The following is a 19,228-nucleotide window of genomic DNA, read 5'->3' as shown; positions in this document are numbered from 1 at the left end:
ATATATTTATACTCTTAACAGATTCTTCAATCTTCATAGATAGATCAAAAATATTTGCCGTACCATCTTTTGGAACACGTACAGTCGTACACTCCCTCGGCCTGACACACATATATGCACGATGCATGCATCCAGTCTGTTGCCAGTTGAGCCCGTCAGCAGCCAATCCATGCGAGTTGAGAGCCAGCAGCAGCAGCAGCACCGTGCCATCTTGGCACATGCCGCTCCGGCTCCGCGCCCTTCCATTCCATTGGGAAGCCGCCACCTTCCCTTCCGCGCAACTTATTGCACGATCTGTCCCGACGGGAAAGAGGAGTAGCGGACGAACGAACCCCTCCAACTTCGTCGATCATCTATCCAAATTGCAAAAGCACAACACTGCAGATGCATTCCCCTGGAATCTGAGTTTGCTCAAATCAATCATCCAAAGAGATGCCAGCAGTGCAAACTCCACAAAAGAAACATATAATGTAGGCACAACTTGCAAATGGCGATTTTTTTTATTTTTAACACATTTTTAAACTATTTTTAAAACTAACACTGTTTAATTTTTTTTTTAAAACTAACACTTTTGGACGCGCCTGTTTGCACGGCGCGGCGAAACAACTCTGCGGCAGGGGTGCGCACGTGGTAACGTCTCGCCCCGCTGGTCGCTGACGTGGCAGGCCTTGCCGCGCCACCGATCATGGCGCGGCTGTGACACGCCACCGATCAGGGCGCGGCTGTGACGTGCCACCCGTCAGGGCGTGGCAGAGCCAAATAGAGGCCTGCGGCCTAGTCCCTTTCCTCCCTCTCTGATTCACTCAGCGCCACACAGCAGCCGCCTCCGTGCCGCCCAGCCCCCGCCGACGCGCCTCCCAACCCGCACTGCCACGCCATTGCCTCCCGGCTCCCCCACAGCCGGCCGTCGAATTTCCGTCCCTTGCCGGCCCCCTCCCTACCTTCCCCGAAGCTCCTCCTCGGCCTTGTCAAGGTAATGAAGCTCCCCGTCGGCCTCCACGGTGGATCGAAGGATTTGAATGAGTAGTTAGGGTATAGACAAAAATATGAGTTCGTTAGAACATTAGATTGAAGGATTAGGATTGCCAATGTTAAGGTTAATTGGTTAGTTAGAATTATGATTACCATGTATTCTAAGGTCAATTTTTATATGAATTTTGTTTGTTTGAGTTTGCATCTCAACTTTTATATGTGAATAAATATATGGACACACCGTTGAAGTACCAAATTTTATTTTTTACTGACCAAAGTATAGTTTTTATATAGTTTTCATGTTTGCATCTAAGATAGAGTTTGCACCAAAGTGTAGGTTATATTTTATTTGTTGTAATGCAAATGGTTCTCATTGACATTAATTTGTGATGTTTTGATTTTTGTTTGTTAAATTGCAACCGTTTTGTTAGATGTAAGAAATGTATCTGGAGGAGTTTTGGCGAAAACGAGATCGTCCTCGAGAATTATACCCCGACACGTCTAGCAAAAATGCCCCTGTTCCTCCTGACCTCCCTGTCCCTAACTGTGACTGTGGTTTCCCAGCCGCCGTGTTTCAATCGAGACATCCAGACACAGCGGCGTGTTGCTTCTACACATGTAGTCGTTTTAATGTAAGTAATTATTTTTACTATCTTTTTTTCTTCATTTGTGTAAGTAGGCTACTAATATTTTATTAGAATTTTGTTGTGTAGGCCCATGAGAGGTGTTTTTTTCTTTTAGTGGATCGACGATGCAGACAAGTTTAACCCTAGGTACCTCCTTTTCGACGATTGGTGTAGAGGGAGACATCCACGTGAGCACTTCCAGCGGTGGGTTCCACCCCCTAGCCCCCCGCCAATGACGGCTAAGGAGAAGCACCTAGCCACAGTTAAATGACTCGAGGAACCTCCTCTGGGCGAATGTGGAGATCGAGCTGTGATAAACCCTGAAAATACGTTTGAGTTTGTGTGTTCGAACAAACACAGAGTAAGTGGAAAGTGTATCTGTTTAAATGTTTATCTCTATATGTATGTGTGTACTAATGTATTCTCTTATAGCGTTATGGATTTGCGAAGTGTCGTTTTAATGAGTGGCTCTACTTGTTGCATTTCATATATGAAGGGATTGGATGTAGCGAGGACCATGCCGCAGAGGTGGCCCATGCAAGATTTGAGGAAAAGAAGTTACATGAGCACAGAACGTGAGCTGGTCGCATCGTTTAATCTCCGATTGTGTTGTGTGATGAGGGGGATGAGGATGAGGACGACACTGCCAGGTTGAACGATCTCATCACTCTTGCTGAGGTGGGCTTGTAGGTGGAGGAGGCTGAGAATGACACTAGCAGACTAAGTGAGCTCATCGCTCTAGCAGAGGTAGGCTTGCAGACGGAGGAGGATGACGACGCGTTCTTCACTCAAACTGCAAATGAAATGGAGGTCACTTACTACAGACGACAGACAGATCAAGGCAATGAGGTGAGCCTAGCCACATGAGCCAGACGGAGGAGGACACATTCTTGACTCAGGACGCAGAGGCCGCAGGTGAAGTGGAGGTAGCTTACTACAAGCGATAGGCAGATCAGGGCAATACAGGTTAGCCTAGCCACAGCAACGAAGTTGTGGTAGGTGACTGATATTCGGATGACGAGTTGCTTACTCAGTATGTTTCAGACTGAGGATTGGTACAAGTGTGCAAGTTCAATGTTTTAGATTTGATATTTGTATTGTAGTAGAATTTTCTCGGTGTTGCATTGTGTTTTATTTGAATTATTTATGTATTGTACCTATGTAACAAACACTATTTAATTTTTGTAACGGATGTTGTGTTATCTCATAAAATTTTCTCCACAAAAAATGGTATTACAATGTTGTAATTTGCATGTATTTGTTACGTTCTCGGTATATCATGCTTTTACAAGTTGTTCTCACCATTGCGATCTTTCGAAACCCCCTAAATTATATGCATCAAAATCTTGCTGTTGTTGATGCGCTCAGAAGGAAGTCTGGCCAGCGCCCAGCATGGGTTTGCCGCGCCACCGTCCACGGCACGGTAAGGCTGACGAGCCAGCCGCAATGGCGTGGCAAGGCTGACGCGACCCCAGCCATGGCGCGGCGGTCAAAGCGCCAGCAAATGGAACAAGGTACTTCTGTTATGTTCTCACATGAGCCAAGTTATTTCATCGTGTTGGTTTAACGAATAGGACAGCAGGAAGGTTAAATGCATGAGACAATCAATACACAAGTTCAGCAATACTAACTTGTACACGACCCAAGTTCATCGCAAGTTCGACAATACCACTAGTCGACATAAGTTCAGCAAGTCATAACTATGACACAAGTTCATCAATACATAAGTTCGACATTAGGCGGGCGGCGCTAGGCCTGGGCCTCGACGTGGGGCTCTGGCGCGGGAGGCGCGGGCGGGGCTTGAGGGGCTGCTCTGTGGAAGAGGAGTAGGAGGTGGAGGGCGCGGCAGTGGCAGTGGAGGTGGAGGTGCTGGCGGAGGCGGCCTTGGGGCGGTGGGCAAGGAGGGGGTGGCGCGGCGGCGGGCGCACGGCGGCAGGCGCGCTGGGGCGGCCGCAGGCGCGGCGTGGTGGCAGCTGGGTGGGCGGGAGTCGTGCCAACGGTGATGCGTGGCGCAAGAGTGAGACAGAGAGAGAAAGGGAAGTGAGGCCGGGTAAAAGGGGCTGTCGCGTCGTGATGCGTGGCGCGGCAGCCGCGCGCCGTGGTGAATGGCGCGGCAGGCCCGCCGTGCCGTGACGAGTGGCGCGTCAGACCTGCCACGTCAGCGGTCGTCGCAGCCGTTGACTGCCCCTGCCGCGCCTCCATGCATGGCGTGGTAGCTTGAATTAGCCGCGCCGTGCAAACAGGCGCATCCAAAAGTGTTAGTTTTGAAAAAAAAAACAGTATCAGTTTTAAAAATAATTTAAAAATGTGTTAAAAATAAAAAAAATCCAAATGGCACGGCCGTGCGTCCGCTTGTCTTCATCTGTATGTCCCTGTTTTCCTTCACTTGACCAGGATAGCTGAATCCATGGGCTACCAGTGCACTAGAAGTCTAGAAAAAGTATTTTCTTCCTTTCTTCAACATATATCATCATGATGATGACCAACATGCCACCCGATAGATCCAGTGCTGAGCCATGAATTTTGTGTATACATATATATATATTAGGTGTTTCTCAGGCTCATCTGCTTGCAAGTTGTCTAAGAAAGGCAGGCCATTGTTCAACCTCCATCTATCTTTATTGGACCATATGACCAACTGGGTTGTTGCATTGTCCCGGTGAGCTGAATGCATGTATATATATATTTTTTAGAAAGGGCAGAATGCATGTATATAGACTGACCGATTCTTATCTTTCTTTTTAGTAAAAAAAGTCAAACCGGTGAACCATTTGATGACCTTGTCCAAGCTATAATGCACACCGAGAGCTGAGACGTTTGTAGTTCGTGTGCCCCAAAGGAGCCAACTTGTGGGCTCAACTTGGGCCAGGATATGATCGGGGCTTGATTCTCTAAAGGCCAGGATCGATGCTGAACACCTGGACCATATATGATGAAGTCTTAGGCTGGGATTGTGACAGCTCCCTTGATAGTTGATAAATAAAATAAAATAAAATAAATGTTCTAGATAAACTTTTAGATAAAACAAAGCACTTTATTGATGAATGTTTTTTCTCATAAAGATAGAACATTTTATTTTAATGAACAAGATCAATGTTCTAGATACAAGACAAAAATGTTCTGCCTTCATAAGATAAATGTTCTAAATTCAGGAGAACATAATTCTAGGTTAGGCAAATGGTATTATAATATTTGTGTCTAGTGTCTAAAAAATCTCATGCATACTATATGAACGATTGAAATATACCATCAAATATCATATATGGATATTAACAAACAACATAACAACTTAGAATATACTACAGTCTCATGGGGTACTATATGTGAATAATCAAAATTACATCATGAAAATCACATGTATATTGCGCAAACAACAAAAAATACATCATAAACATCTCATTGATACATGACTAATCGAAAATACACCATGGAACATCACATGAATACTACGTGAAACAAACTAAAATAAACCAACGAAACATCTCACATGTACCATAAGAACATCTCATACATTAAAAACATGAAAAATATAATAAAAATACAGAAAAGAACTAATAGAGTTAAAAGAACAAAAGAAATAAAGAAAGATAAAAATAACAAAAACCACATAAAACAAAAAGAAAGGAAAAATAAATAGAAGAAATGAAATGAAAAACAAAAAAGAAGAATAACATTATAGATTAGGGTGAATGTATCCCATAATATTCATGTCCAGTATTAGAAAATAGAAAATGTTTCATATTTAATGGGAATAGTCAAATTATAGTATCGAAGATACCATGGATACCAACACAAACGACTTAAAATGCAACATAGAACATCTCATAGGTACTGACTGCATAATCAAAAATACATCATGGTACATCCCGTGTATAGTACATGAACACCCAAAATACCCCAAGGAACATCTCATGGGTACTATAGGAAAAAAATGAAAATATGTATGGAACACGAATACTTTAAAATCTAGAACACATCAAGGAACATCTCAAGAATATATTATGAAAACAATCCATGATACATCACAAAACATCTCATGTATACTATAGTGATAATTTGAATACACCTCATAGATACTATGAGAACAATCATATATGAAAGGAATAGTTCAAGTGAATATAACCAGAATATCATGGATCAAGAAACAAAATTAAATTATAAAAAAATAAAATACAAATAAATAACCATAAATAAATAATCTAGAAAACAAAACATAAAAAGGAGAATAACATGCATGGATACTATGCAAACTACATATAGTACAAAATAGAACATCTCATGGGTACTATGTGAACAATAGAAAATACACTATGAAACATCCAATAAATTTATGTGAATAACAAAAAAAAACATCGTCGAACATCTCACGTGTGTTATAGAAATATTGCAAAATGCACCATGTGTGGACATGAATACTATGAAAAACAATCCATAATACATCATGGAATATCTAAAGATTACTATAGAAACGATCTTGAATATGTCACGAAACATCTCATTGATACCACGTGAACCACCAAAATACAACATGGGACATCTCATAGATATTATACAAACATTGTAAAAATACAACATGTATGGAACATGAATATTAAACATAATACATCATGGAACATCTTATTAGAAACTGCAATAATGATATAGCATACTCCCTCATGTCCAGTTGATAAGGCATTTCACTTATGTCAAGAATCAAGCTTTATAATCATTGAGCAATAATTTGGCTAACAATTGTAATAAAAACTTGATACTATTAAAGTTGTAATCAAATGTACTATCCAATAATCATAAAGTTATAATTATAACAATATAATATAAATAAATGAATACTTAAAGTGAATTTAGGAGACTCGTGGCATGTCAAAAGATGCTTTATAAACTGGACCGGAGGGGATAATTCAAAATATGCTCTAAAACACTATGAGAACAATCTTATTATATTATAGAAGAAATAGTTCAATACATTAATTTTTTTGAGGGGGTCACTTAATAAAATGAAAGTAATGAAGAAAGCAAGAAAACATTAAGTAAAAAGGAAAAATAGAAGTAAGAAGAAAGAAAATGCAAAAGGGAGAAATATTTAAAAGTAAAATGGTAAAAAAGATGTAGATAGAAAAGGAAATGAAATAAAAAGAGGAAAGAAATAAAAATAAAATGCAATGATAAGAAAAAAAAGGAAAAATAGAAATAAGAAGAAAGAAAAAATAAAAAATAAGAAAAATAGTATAAATAGATAAAGAAAATGAAATTAAAAAGTGAATAAAATTAAAGAATAAGAAAAAATTAAAGAAAAAAGAAACACCAGCGAATAGAAGTCTCCGTCACTCACGTAGGTGCAACCCACCGTCCTAATTACCTCAGGCCCAATCAATAATTGAACGGCCCAGCTTCGCTCACGTATAGACAAAGCTAGCTCACGTAGGTTAGCCGAGCTCCAACAAGTAAATTATCCGATTAGCGCCGCACGACTCGTACCGATGCCCTAGGGCAGCGTTCTTGACTCCGGCGGCCATAGCCATCGGAGGGCGTTTCTACGACCGATCGACTGGAGGATCCCTCACGTATTCCCATTCGGGCTGATCAAGGGGTCGACTAGCTCGGCTGCCCAGCCTTGGTGGGGTGCTTGAGGGGTTTTTTTGTCGATACAGATCGGTTTCTGTGGAGAAGAGATGATGGCGACGTGCGATCTGGATGGAGAGGGGCTGCTGCAGAAGCTGCGTCTTAGCGATGCGGAGACGGAGGAAGACAGTTTCAGTGAGCTTTCGGCGGGCTTCGAAGAGGAGCACCGCCAGTCATCATGAGTTGCCTCAGCTGGAACTGTCATGGTCTGGGCAATGCCACGACAGTCAAGGAGCTTTGTGATTTGGCGAAGACTGTTGCCCCTACCGTGCTTTGTATTCTCGAAACTCAAGTCCATCAAGCACGGGTGGAGGGTCTTAAAAATATTTAGGTTCTGACAATGCTTTTGCTGTAAGCAGTTCAGGACGCAGTGGTGGCCTTGGCATCTTTTGGAACAATAATACTAGAGTGGAGATCTTACCGTACTCTCAGTACCATATAGATACAATTGTAACGGAGAGTGAGGGTGAGCCCAGGCGTTTGACTTGTGTTTATGGTGAAGCACAGGTGCTGGAACGTCATAAGACGTGGGATATGCTCAAGTTCATCAGGGCGACGTCGCCGCTGCCCTGGATGTGCATTGGGGATTTTAATGAAGTGCTTCTGCGCTCGGAGCATGAAGGAGCACAAGGAACGGAGCTGGAGCCAGATAGCAGGCTTTCGGGAGGTGCTAGACACGTTTGTGGCATTATTGATCTTGGCTTTGAAGGACGCCGATGTACATATGAGAAGCGAGTTGCGGGGGCTCCTATTGTCGGGTGAGACTAGACCGTGACCTGGCGTGTGCGGGCTGGTGTGCTCGATTCCCGATGGCTTCAGTTCACCACCTCACTTCGGCGGCATCGGATCATGGTCCTATTGAGCTTCGATGGGCAGAGAGGACAAACTCTGATGCGAGGCGACAAAAAAAACAATTCAGGTATGAACTTATGTGGGAGTCGCATGCAGGCTTTCGGGACACTCTCCCAGGCGTGGGAGAGCCTGCCGCCAGCCCAAGACTTGGAGGGACTTCAGAAGAAGATGGCTGCCGTATCCAAGCATCTTGGTGGCTAGGAGACTACGACCTTTGGCAATGTGAAAAGAGAGCTAAAGGGTTTGAAAGAGAATTCGGAGCGGCTTCGATCCGACTCACAGAGGTTGGGACAATCCCATGAGGAGATAAAGATCGCGGACAGAATAGTAGAGCTGAATCATCGCGAGGAGGTCATGTGGAAGCTGCGTTCTCGTGTTACTTGGATTAATGAGGGAGATAGGAATACTCGCTTCTTCCACCTTCGTGCGTCTCAACCAAGGAGGAGGAACAAGATTTCCAAATTAAAGATGGCGGATGGAAGCTTTACTGAAGATGAAGCGGTAATGGCGTCCATGACGACAGAGTTCTACCGGTCATTGTATACGACAGAGGGGATAGCAGATACCGACCAGTTGCTGGACACTGTGCCAATCAAGGTGACGGGGGAGATGAATGATGTGTTGCTTAAGCCAATTGGCCCAGAAGAAGTGAAGAATGCCTTGTTCCAAATGTTTCCAACTAAAGCTCCAGGCCCGGACGGCTTTCCAACACATTTTTTTAGAGACATTGGGACCTCTGTGGCGGGGGGGTCACAACAGTTGTGCTACGAGTGTTGCATGGAGAAGACGATCCAGCAAAGCTCAATAATATGAATATTGTCCTAATACCTAAAGTGGAGAATCCTGAAGAGTTGGGACAGTTTCGACCGATTAGTTTGTGCAATGTGATATACAAGATAGCTTCTAAAACGGTGGCTAATAGACTTCGGACTGTTCTACCTGAAGTTTTTTTTTTTTTGAAAGCAATGGTAAGAGCTCTGCCTTTCAATTAAGCTGGGGAAAAGAGAGTTTATATACAAACTAAGGCAGTCGAGGATAGGAATACAAACCCCCCACAAGCATGCAAAATAGGGAAACGCATGGCCCAAAAGGTGAGGGGGCATCGACTACACATAATCGAGTGCTCTCTTCCTTTGCTCTATATCTTCCTTTATCTTTGCGGCCACCTGCGTCACCGTCTGTATCTTGTTGTTGAAGATTCTCCTATTTCTCTCTTTCCAAATGTTCCAAAAGGTGTAGATTACTACCCCGTTAAGCCACCTACGCTCTGATCTTGGCACTTTCGTCGCCACCTCTTCCCACCATGATCTGATATCGGTGGGTTGCACCTGGGGTTGCTGCTGGATCTGGGTGAAGTTCTCCCACGAGAGGATTTGATTCCAAACCCCCTTTGCGAAGGGGCAACATAGGCATAGGTGGAGGTCGGTCTCTAAAGGACCATTGCAGAGCACGCATTGTTGATGGTGTGGCCACCCTCTCCTCTGTAGGTTTTGTGCCGTTAGAATTTTATCTTGCACTAAGATCCAGGCAAAAAACTTGCATCTGTTCTCTACTTGCGCTTTCCAGATCAACTCTGTACTGAAGGGGACGAGCGAGCCTCTGAACTGTATTCTGTAGGCCGAGCGGGTGGAGTATTTCCCATCACCGGTCCACCGCCAGCTGATGGTGTCCTAGACGCCCTGCTGTAGGTGCACATCTTCTATGCGTATCCAAAGGGACACAAACTCCTCTATGTGGATAGCCGAGGTGATTTTCCTTTGTAGCTTGCGTATCCAATTGTTGTTCCAGAGCTCTTGTTTCACCGTTCAGTTTCTCCTTGAAACTAGGCAAAACAAGTTTGGTGCTAAGTACCTAGGCGCGTCTCCATCGAGCCAATTGTGGTGCCAAAACCTAGTCTTTGCACCGTCCCCCAAAGTTATAATGATTGAGGAGTTGAAGAGGAGACGATCATCATCCGAACATGGAAGCTCGGAGCCGTTCCAAGGCTTGGAGTCATCCACCCATTCCTACCAAAGCCATCGTAACCGGAGGGCTCTCCCAAATCTATCAAGATCGAGGACGCCTAAACCACCCAGATCTTTTGGCCTTGTAACTGTTGGCCAGTTAACAAGGCAGTGTCCACCATTGGCGTTCTCCTCCCCCTTCCAGAGGAACGATCTCCTGATTTTGTCAATCTTTTTCTTAGCCCATGCAGCTAGAGGAAACACCGTCAGGTGGTAGGTTGGCATGGAGGAGAGGACATATGTTACTAGAGTGAGACGTCCCGCTCTGTTAAGCCATCTTCCTTTCCATTTGGGTAACCTCTGCCCTATACGGTCTATGAGGGGTTGCACGTGTATCTTTTGCAATGCTCTGATGTGTAGTTGCAGGCCCAAGTACTTGCAAGGGAAGGTCCCTTTAGAACCGGTGAAGGGTGAGAGGACTTGGTCTAGATCAACGTCTGTGCAGCTGATTGGGTGCACCGAGCTTTTTTGTAGGTTGATATGGAGTCCCGAGAATGAGCCAAAAGCATGTAGGATGGATTTGATGGCTTCAACATCGTCTTTTGTGGGGCTGATGAAAATGGCAGCATCATCCACATACATGGAGGTTCTCCATTTTGCCGCCGCGATTGGTAAGGGGGTGAGTGTAACACCCTAGGTGTTTGGCTTCCACTAATTGCATTTCATCTCATAAACATATGCATCATCTATGTCATCATGCCATTATCATTGAAACATACATATGCAACATTCGCATATTCTATTTGTTTCATACTTTATTGCTTATGAATGGTGGTAGTGCAACATGTGAATGCAACATGGATTTCTCATACCTTGAAACATGGCAATATGGTAGTAATGTGACAAGTATAAAATGACAACAAGGTCATGAAACATGTGAAACATTGCATTGCAACATTGGGTGAATTGCTTGTTTTGTTGTTTCATCACATGTGATCAATTGAAATGGTATGACAATTGTGTAAAGTGGTTGATCATGGTCTAATACACCTTAACTACACTTAGGGTAATTGTTTGGACATTGTTCATGTAGATCAAAATGACAAAATTGCCCTTTGGGAGAGGTTTGACTTGAATTGACCCTTTGAGTGCCACTGCTTGACTGTTTCAAAAGACCAGCTTAGAGACTTTGCATGGCTGTGCACTCTTTAGCAAAGTGGTAGCTAATTTATCAAGGAACAAAAGTTGTTTTATGATCATCTCATGAAAATGGCTAGAACAAGCTCAAACATGGCCCACAAGTCAGAATTTCATGCTGATTTCATACTTAGAAATTTTCTAAGTCCTTAAGTGTTTTGCAATTTCGTGTACCCAACTTTTTCACCTTGTATCTCCCTAACAAAGCCAAACCAGCTCGAGCTCCAATGATAAGAGTTGTAGTTCACATATAGATGATCAACTTTGTTAACTATGGCATGATCTAAATCATCACGGATTAAGAGCTAATCACCATCAAACTTGCTCTGTCAGTCATCGTCGGTGATCACTGAATCACGATTTTCAGAAAATGTTCAGTGAACGTCATGGCCGACCGGCGCAGGAGCCGCTCACCGCGTGGCGTTCATGCTCGGCCGAAGCCACCACGTCGCGCGTCTGCGCTCCAGAAGAGGGCCAGTGCCTGCCCGAACGCACTGCCTGCCCCATTCGCTTCCCTCTCGCCTTCTCTGCGCGCAGCGCTGAGTCCACAGCCGTCCGCCATTCCCGACCGAGCGTCGCCGTCGTCATGCGCGCTCGCCACCACGAAAACGCGTTGCCCAGCTCGTCTGTGGCTTTGCCGTGATCCCCTCTACCTTCTCCACCCCACCATCGATCCAATTGTGCCTTGGTAAGGGCGAAATCACAGTTTCCTTCCACCGCCGCCATGGCTGACATCGCCGGCGTTGTTGCTCCACGCGGCTAGTCGCCACCATGGCCTTCCCATCCTATCTCTTTCTCGCGCTAGGTCCTAGGAGCGCTGCTGAAGCTCGTAGAATCACCCATTCGAGCCGTAGTGCCGTAGTCTCGCCGGAGCCAGCCATGCCGTGGCCGCGCGCCGCCATGCTCGTCGCCAACCCCGGTAGCCGCGGCAATAGCAGCGATTGAGGACACCGCTAGATGTGCACGAGCATGGCGAACGTCGTAGCACCGCTGACCTCGCCGGAGGAGCCACCGGCGACGAGCTACGCCGCTGTCTCCTTCTCCTCCCCTGCCTATTTCTCTGTTGTGTGGGTCCCGTGCGTTAGTCACCGCGGCTGAGGCGGGAGCCTGGCTGGGCCGCGCCTACGCCTGCTTCGCGGGCCGCCGTTTCTTTGGGCCGGCCCACCAGTAGTTGAATAGGTATTCTTATTTTGTTTTGTTTTATTATTTCACAGATTTGTGTACATATTCAAAAATATGTAGCTCTTAGATGGTAGATCCAAATGATGTGGTTCTAATTTTGTTGAGTTCATGATGATGTCTAGTTTCTACTAAAAATATAATCCATGCCATGTTCTGTTATGAAAATGGGAGTTACTATTTATCTCTTTTAATCATGCAAGAAATAGGGGTAATTATATCTTTTTCTAGGTAGCTCCAAATGGCATGAAATTTTTATGGTGTACTGCTCATATCATGAATAGCTTGTAGTTAAATTTTCATAAATTTTGGACACTGTATGTAAGAGATAGAAAATTATCTTGTTTGCATGAGTGGATCTTGAGTGAATTTTCATAATTTTTCTATAGATCTAGTTAGGGTAAAAATTGGTGGGTGCTATTCTTATGCTAGAATGATACTAGTAAAAATAAGAAATCTGTTGCTTGACACTTTTCAATAGGGTTTCCTAATTATGCTAAAAATAGACATGCCACCTGTTATTTTGGGTACAGCAAGTTCTGCTTGCCCAATGGCTTTGAAATTTTTATGGTAGTCTATGTGAAGCATGAGATAGCTACTGTAATTTTTGTAGATTTTTATGAACAGTTTGACTATATATTGCTTTAATCACCTAATTAACTAAATAAATTTAAAAAGGATATTAAATAATTTATTTAGAAGTTGGCACTATACTTTCTAGTGTTCCTCTGGTATGTGCAACAAGTTGGTAAACTTGGTTTGGTCAAATTAGGCTTTTGCATCATCATTTAATAATTCAGTTAGTAACCCTGTCATTTCTGGACAGATTCCAGATTTACTGGAATTCGATTTGGTTAACGTAAGAATCATGCTGTGATGTTTACAATTGATTTGTAGAGAATTTCATGAGCTTTTCAGAATGTCCTTATGCAAGTCATTTGGAATTGTAGAACTCTTGTTGTGATTGAATTAAGGGATGACTTGTGTGCATATGAAACTTTAAATGTTAATTTATGTATGCCTTTACTATTTCTAAGTTTGTGGTAATGTTCCTCGGTGTTAGGCCTTTAACTGAAGATGAGCATCTTTATCTTAGGTTATGCAAGTTAGGTAAGTAGATCTCGTTCTTCAAGTTAAGTGAGATACATGTTTTAAAGTGATTTGAATAGAACTATTCTTACTCGGTAAACGAGTGTCCAGTAATGCTTTCGTAAACACTTACTGTGAGTTATTCATCATGAGCATCATGTCATTCCTTATGTATCTATGATATTTATCTCATGCATCGGCATGCAATAGGTGTACCGGAGGGAGTAACACTGCTGGAATTCGAGGAACCGAGCGAGCAGCAGCAGCCGACACCGGAGGTTCAGGAGGTGCCGCCTTCAGGAGAAGTGCGAGACGAGGTCACCGTTGAGTGCCTGGATCACCGTCCGTGCAACTTTGTGAAAGGCAAGCCCCAGAGCATATTAAGCCTCCTAATTTCCGAAATGCAGTTACAGTATTATTGTTACATATATTGTTGCATTAAGTTTAGGTGTTGGATGCAAACACTTGCTGCATTGGTTATGATAGTACAGGCCCGATCTTCCGAGAGGTAGCCGGTAAGTTCGATTTGTGGAGATCTCGACGTTGGCGATCCTGCTTCAAATCAGACGCGATTCGAACCCTGCAACCGTTACACGACTGCTCCGTTGGTTATTAACCAAGCACAACTTGATTGACCTCGCCAAGAAGGCTTTTCCTGTAAGCGAATCGAAGAGCACAAGCAAGAAGGTAAAACACGCAATCTAAAATTGCAAATATGAATGACGCGAATATCAATAGAGGATTCAAGAACTCGGTTCCAAAGGACTAATCGACACAGTGGAGGAGATCAAGAACGGGGGGGCCTGGATCACTATAAAAGGATTTGTCACCATAGTTACAATGAACGATTTAGTTTCTCGATGGAAAACTAAACTCTAAACAAAAACCCAATTGTGTAGCAGCGGCAGCGGCTGTGTTTATAGTCTAAGACTCGACCTAGGGTTGGGGACGGCTAGGGGTTGGGCGCCCACAACTTGGGCTTAAGGCCTGACACGATACATGGCCAAGTTGGCCCAAATAGGTGACGCAGCACCTTGCCGTGGTCACATAGAATGATCCACGGACCTTCTGGAGCTGGGACCAGATCCAAAACGACGGCGTCGTCATCCCCTTTCCAACGCATCCAAGAACGGCCCGTTTCGATGTCGTATGAGAAAGTTATGACCGAAACAGTGACGACGTGTCTGCTGAATCCGAGGGCGACTTTGCATTCCCTTCTCTTAATGTCAAAAAGTTCTTTAGCATCTTCTAACATGTCAAATAGTTCATCTTTAGTTGGTTCATCATCATCATCACTGTCACTTTTATTTTTATCATGTTCCTCATCACACTCATCATTGGATTGTACCTTAGTGGCCTTAGCCATGAAGCATGTCGATGGAGTGTTGAAGAGAGAAGGCTTCTCATTAATGGCAATGCTTGCAAGAGCCTTCTTCTTGGTGGTCTCGTCATCATCACTTGAATCGTCATAACTTGAGGAAGCATCACTATCCCAAGTGACCACATATGAACCACCCTTTTTCTTCTTCTTGAATGTCATCTTATCTTTCTTTTCCTTTTTCTCCTTCTTGCCCTTCTTGTCATCATCTTCATTTTCACTATTGTAGAGACATTGATCAACAAGATGATCGTTGTACCACACTTGAAGCACCTTCTTGATTCATCCTTGTTCCTTGATGATGACTTCTTCCTTTTAGCATGATAGCCCTTCTTCACCATGAATTTGCCAAATCTCTTCACAAAGAGAGCCATCTTCTCATCATCTTCATCATCCCAAGAAAATAAACCTTCATCTTCACTTGATGTGTCTTGCTTTGCCTTGCCCTTGCACTTTGATGATGAACCATCCTTGAATGCCACACTCTTCTTCTTCTCATCCTTCTTTTCATCTTTCTTATCCTTGTTCTTTTCTTCCTTCTCATCATCATGTCTATATGTGTCATCGGTCATCACATCTCCTAATACTTAATTTGGTGTCATTGTGTCCAAACCACTCCTCACTAGCAAAGTAACCAACATGCCAAATCTTGATGGTAGGCATCTCAAGAACTTATGAGAGAAGTCCTTGTCCTTCACTTCCTTACCAAGTGCTTTGAGATCATTGACTAGCACTTGGAGCCTATGAAACATCTCCAGCACACTCTTATCATCCTTCATCTTGAAACTTGCAAACTTTTCTTTGAGAATGTATGCCTTGGCTTCCTTCACCGCTTGAGTTCCCTCAAATGATTTCTCCAACTTCTTCCAAGCCTCATGCGCCATTTCAATGTTCTTGATTTGCTCAAATGTTCTCTCATCAATGGCATCATGAATGGAACTAAGAGTAATGTCATTGTTTTGGAGTAGCACTTCTTCGGCCATGGTGGAATTCTTTGGATCGGCTATCTCAATTTTGGTCTCCACCACCTTCCACACCTTTCTATTGATTGACTTGATATAAGTGGTCATCTTTGACTTCCAATATGGATAATTTGTGCCATCAAATTGGGGTGGCTTCTTGGTGTTGTTGATTCGACCCATTTTGACACTGAAGGTTGTTAAGCCTCAAATCACGGTGACCACAGCTCTAAAACCACTTGAAAGGTCCTAATGGCTAGAGGGGGATGAATAGCCTATAAAAATTTCTACAACACTTAAGCCAAGTGGATAGACAATTATGAGGGGAAGCAAGTGTTGCGCTAGCCTACTAAAAACCAAGCCGCATATCCACAATTCTAGTTGTTATGATCTCTAAATCACACAAAAGGCTAATAGTGAGCTCTCAAAGACTAACTAAAGAGCCTCACTAACTGTCACACCCAATTTTAAGGATAAAATGGGGTGCAAAACCTTATGTGCGCCCAGAGATCAGTCACACACATAAGCCGACAAATTATGAATAGTATCAACACCAATGTTTATTACATCATGAATAAGACAGAGTTATTACATAAGTATAACGGGAAATAATAAAAAGATCTATCACGGAAGCTCTAATTCATAGGGACATCGACTGGTTGACCACAAGTCTAGTAGTCCTCAGGGAAATCATCATTCTCAAGGTTATCTGTTACCCATCTGGGATTTTTATCCAAATAGTAAAAATAAACAAGCGTAAGTACATGTCGTACTCAACAAGTGTAACACGGGGTTCATGAGGCTCAAAAGGCTAGACATAGGCTTAACAGCGGTCAGCTTTTAGTTGTCACAATTTTAGCTTATGAGTAGCATCAAAGTGTTTTAGTTCCCAAAGTAGAACACATGATTAGATGTAAACAAGAGTAATGAATAGCACAAATAGATATTACATAGTGATCATCTATTCCATAAATGTTCCAAGGCCGCTCGTGACCGAGAGCATGGCTGATATACCAGTTTTACACTCTGCAGTGGTTGTACACTTTCACTGTGAGTCATGATACCCATATGCCCGGGTTTATAACTCCCAAAACACTTCCAAGGTGAGCAAGCAGGGGTCACTATGAAGCCTTTCAAAGGTTCATCTAACAAGTTAGGGCCATTAGATTCACTCGGCAAATAGATATAGAGCCCCCCTTCCCGATGGCACATTGACACGCAGCCTATACACATAAGGCTAGAGGCCGCTCTATACCCGATTTGGCAAGCCATTCTCACGCCAATGAAGGTAACCACTAACAAGCTAGAAAAGGTCCTTATACTGAGCTAAAGCCAGAGCCATGTAGCTCTCACAGCTGTACTGTAAGTCCCAGATGATCACTTACAGATAAGTCCTTAGGGAGAGGAATCTGAAGCATTTAGAAAGTAACTAAACACTCCAGCCCCCTGTTTCCATGTTGCTAAAAAGTCACATTTTATGTTTATTGCATATACCATTAGTCAAGTTACAAGATCATGGTTTAACTGAGCTCTAGCAAAGCTACCCATATGCATAACCCATAGGTGACAAGGCAATAGTCCAATTCTAGGAAATTCCTAACAAGAAGACACATGCAACATGAATTTAATGATTTAAAGTGAATAGGTAACAAGGATGATCCCATGCTATACTTGCCTTGAGCAACGTACACCTGCTGGTCTTGCTCGTCAAAGTCGTACCCTTGATCCTCTGAGAACTGCTCACCGTCTATACTCGATAACCACAGCAACATACAAGCATCCAGGGGCAATCATGCAAAGCAAACAAGGCTATAGATTAGAACAGTACACCAACAGCAAAGAATTAAGACGAAAAGTTTGGAAAATGAATCTACGTCTTGCTATGAACACACAGACGCGAAGATCACAAAAATCGGATCTAAAACGGAAAAGTTATGGTTTAAACAAGATTTCCTATAGACAAATAATAGATTAGATCTAAGCTCAAATTATAAAAGTTGGAAACCTACTTTACAGTAGCATAAACGTGTAGATTACTTAATTACGAACCCAACGCAACTTGAACGGATCTAATCAGAGTTAAAACGAAGATTTTACGGCTAAAACAAGTTGAATGGCAAATCTGTAAATAATTGAAAACATATTTCAGCCCATCCCAAAGAAAATACGCTTTCGAAGGAAAGAAACGTAAACTATGAAACGCGCAAAGGACCGCGGGTTGAATCTGGAATATTTATAAGGGCGTATCTGAAAGATTGGCAGCGAAGGGGTATCTTCTTTTATGAGCCGTCGGATCTCAACCAACGGCTTGGATTAGAGGGGAAGGGGGAAAAGAAGGCTGGCCGGTCGGCAATAGGACCGAACGCGGCGGCGCCATGGCCGGAGAGCAGGGGAGCTCACCGGAGTTCACGAATCCGACGATCTAGCCACGGTTAGACTTGGGAGAAGTACGGGGAGCGAGAGGAGAGGATCGCGAACTCACCAGACCCGAAACGGAGGACCGAGAGGCGGTAGAAACGGCCCGGCGCAAGCTGGTAGTAGAGGTCGGTGGCGGCGCTCGAACGAGAAGCGGCTGCGGCTGCTTGGCGAAGAAAAACGGACGCTAGATGGGATAGGGGAGAGAGGAGGGGTGCGGGCGCTATTTAAGAGGGGCGAGGCGTGGGGCGCACGCTGAATGGAGGAGGAAGCGGCGCGGCCATGGACTCCCGATCATGGAGACGGTGTCCGGCTCAGTTACGACGCGAGGAGGAAGAGCCTGGCCAGCGGGCCCGGCTAGTCAGCGGTGGGGAAAGGCGCTTGCGCGGGCATGGCTTGTGGCTGGGCACGTGACTGGGCCAGGGATCCAGACTTTGGCCCAAGCGGTGAAGAGCGCGGGCCGGCGTGGAAAGAAACACTGGCCTTCGTCCCGAGCGGAGACAAGGAGCTGCACAGCGGCCTGGAGAAGGGAATGGGCCACGCAGGAAAGCCATGGGCCGCGGCAGCAGCAGTCCTTTGGGCCGAAAAGGAGGAGAAGAAAGTTATTCTTTTCTTTTTCGAATTTTTCTTCAAAGCAAGTTCAAAATGAAATTTCAACTCAATTCGAAATCCGACTTCAAACCAAGCAATTCAAAATAGTATGCAGTGGCATGTATGCACATTCATGGTTGTCGACCTATATCTGATTTTATTCCTAATAAAATTATTATTTTCTAAATTCAAATGCCCATAAAATGCTTAACAAATCAATTTCCCCTATTTAAAAATGTTGTAAAATTTAGGGTGTTACAATTCTACCCCCCTTAAAATGAATCTCATCCTCGAGATTCAGGCGATGCTTACTCAAATAACTGTGGGTATGTTTTCCTTAGATTATCTTCTCTTTCCCAAGTAGCCTCATCTACTGTATACCGATTCCACTGAACCTTGCACATCTTT

This window comes from Miscanthus floridulus, chromosome 18, assembly GCF_019320115.1.
Source record: "Miscanthus floridulus cultivar M001 chromosome 18, ASM1932011v1, whole genome shotgun sequence".
Taxonomy (NCBI): Eukaryota; Viridiplantae; Streptophyta; class Magnoliopsida; order Poales; family Poaceae; genus Miscanthus; species Miscanthus floridulus.
The sequence above is the reverse complement of the archived record's forward strand: the minus strand, read 5'-3'. Positions refer to the sequence as shown.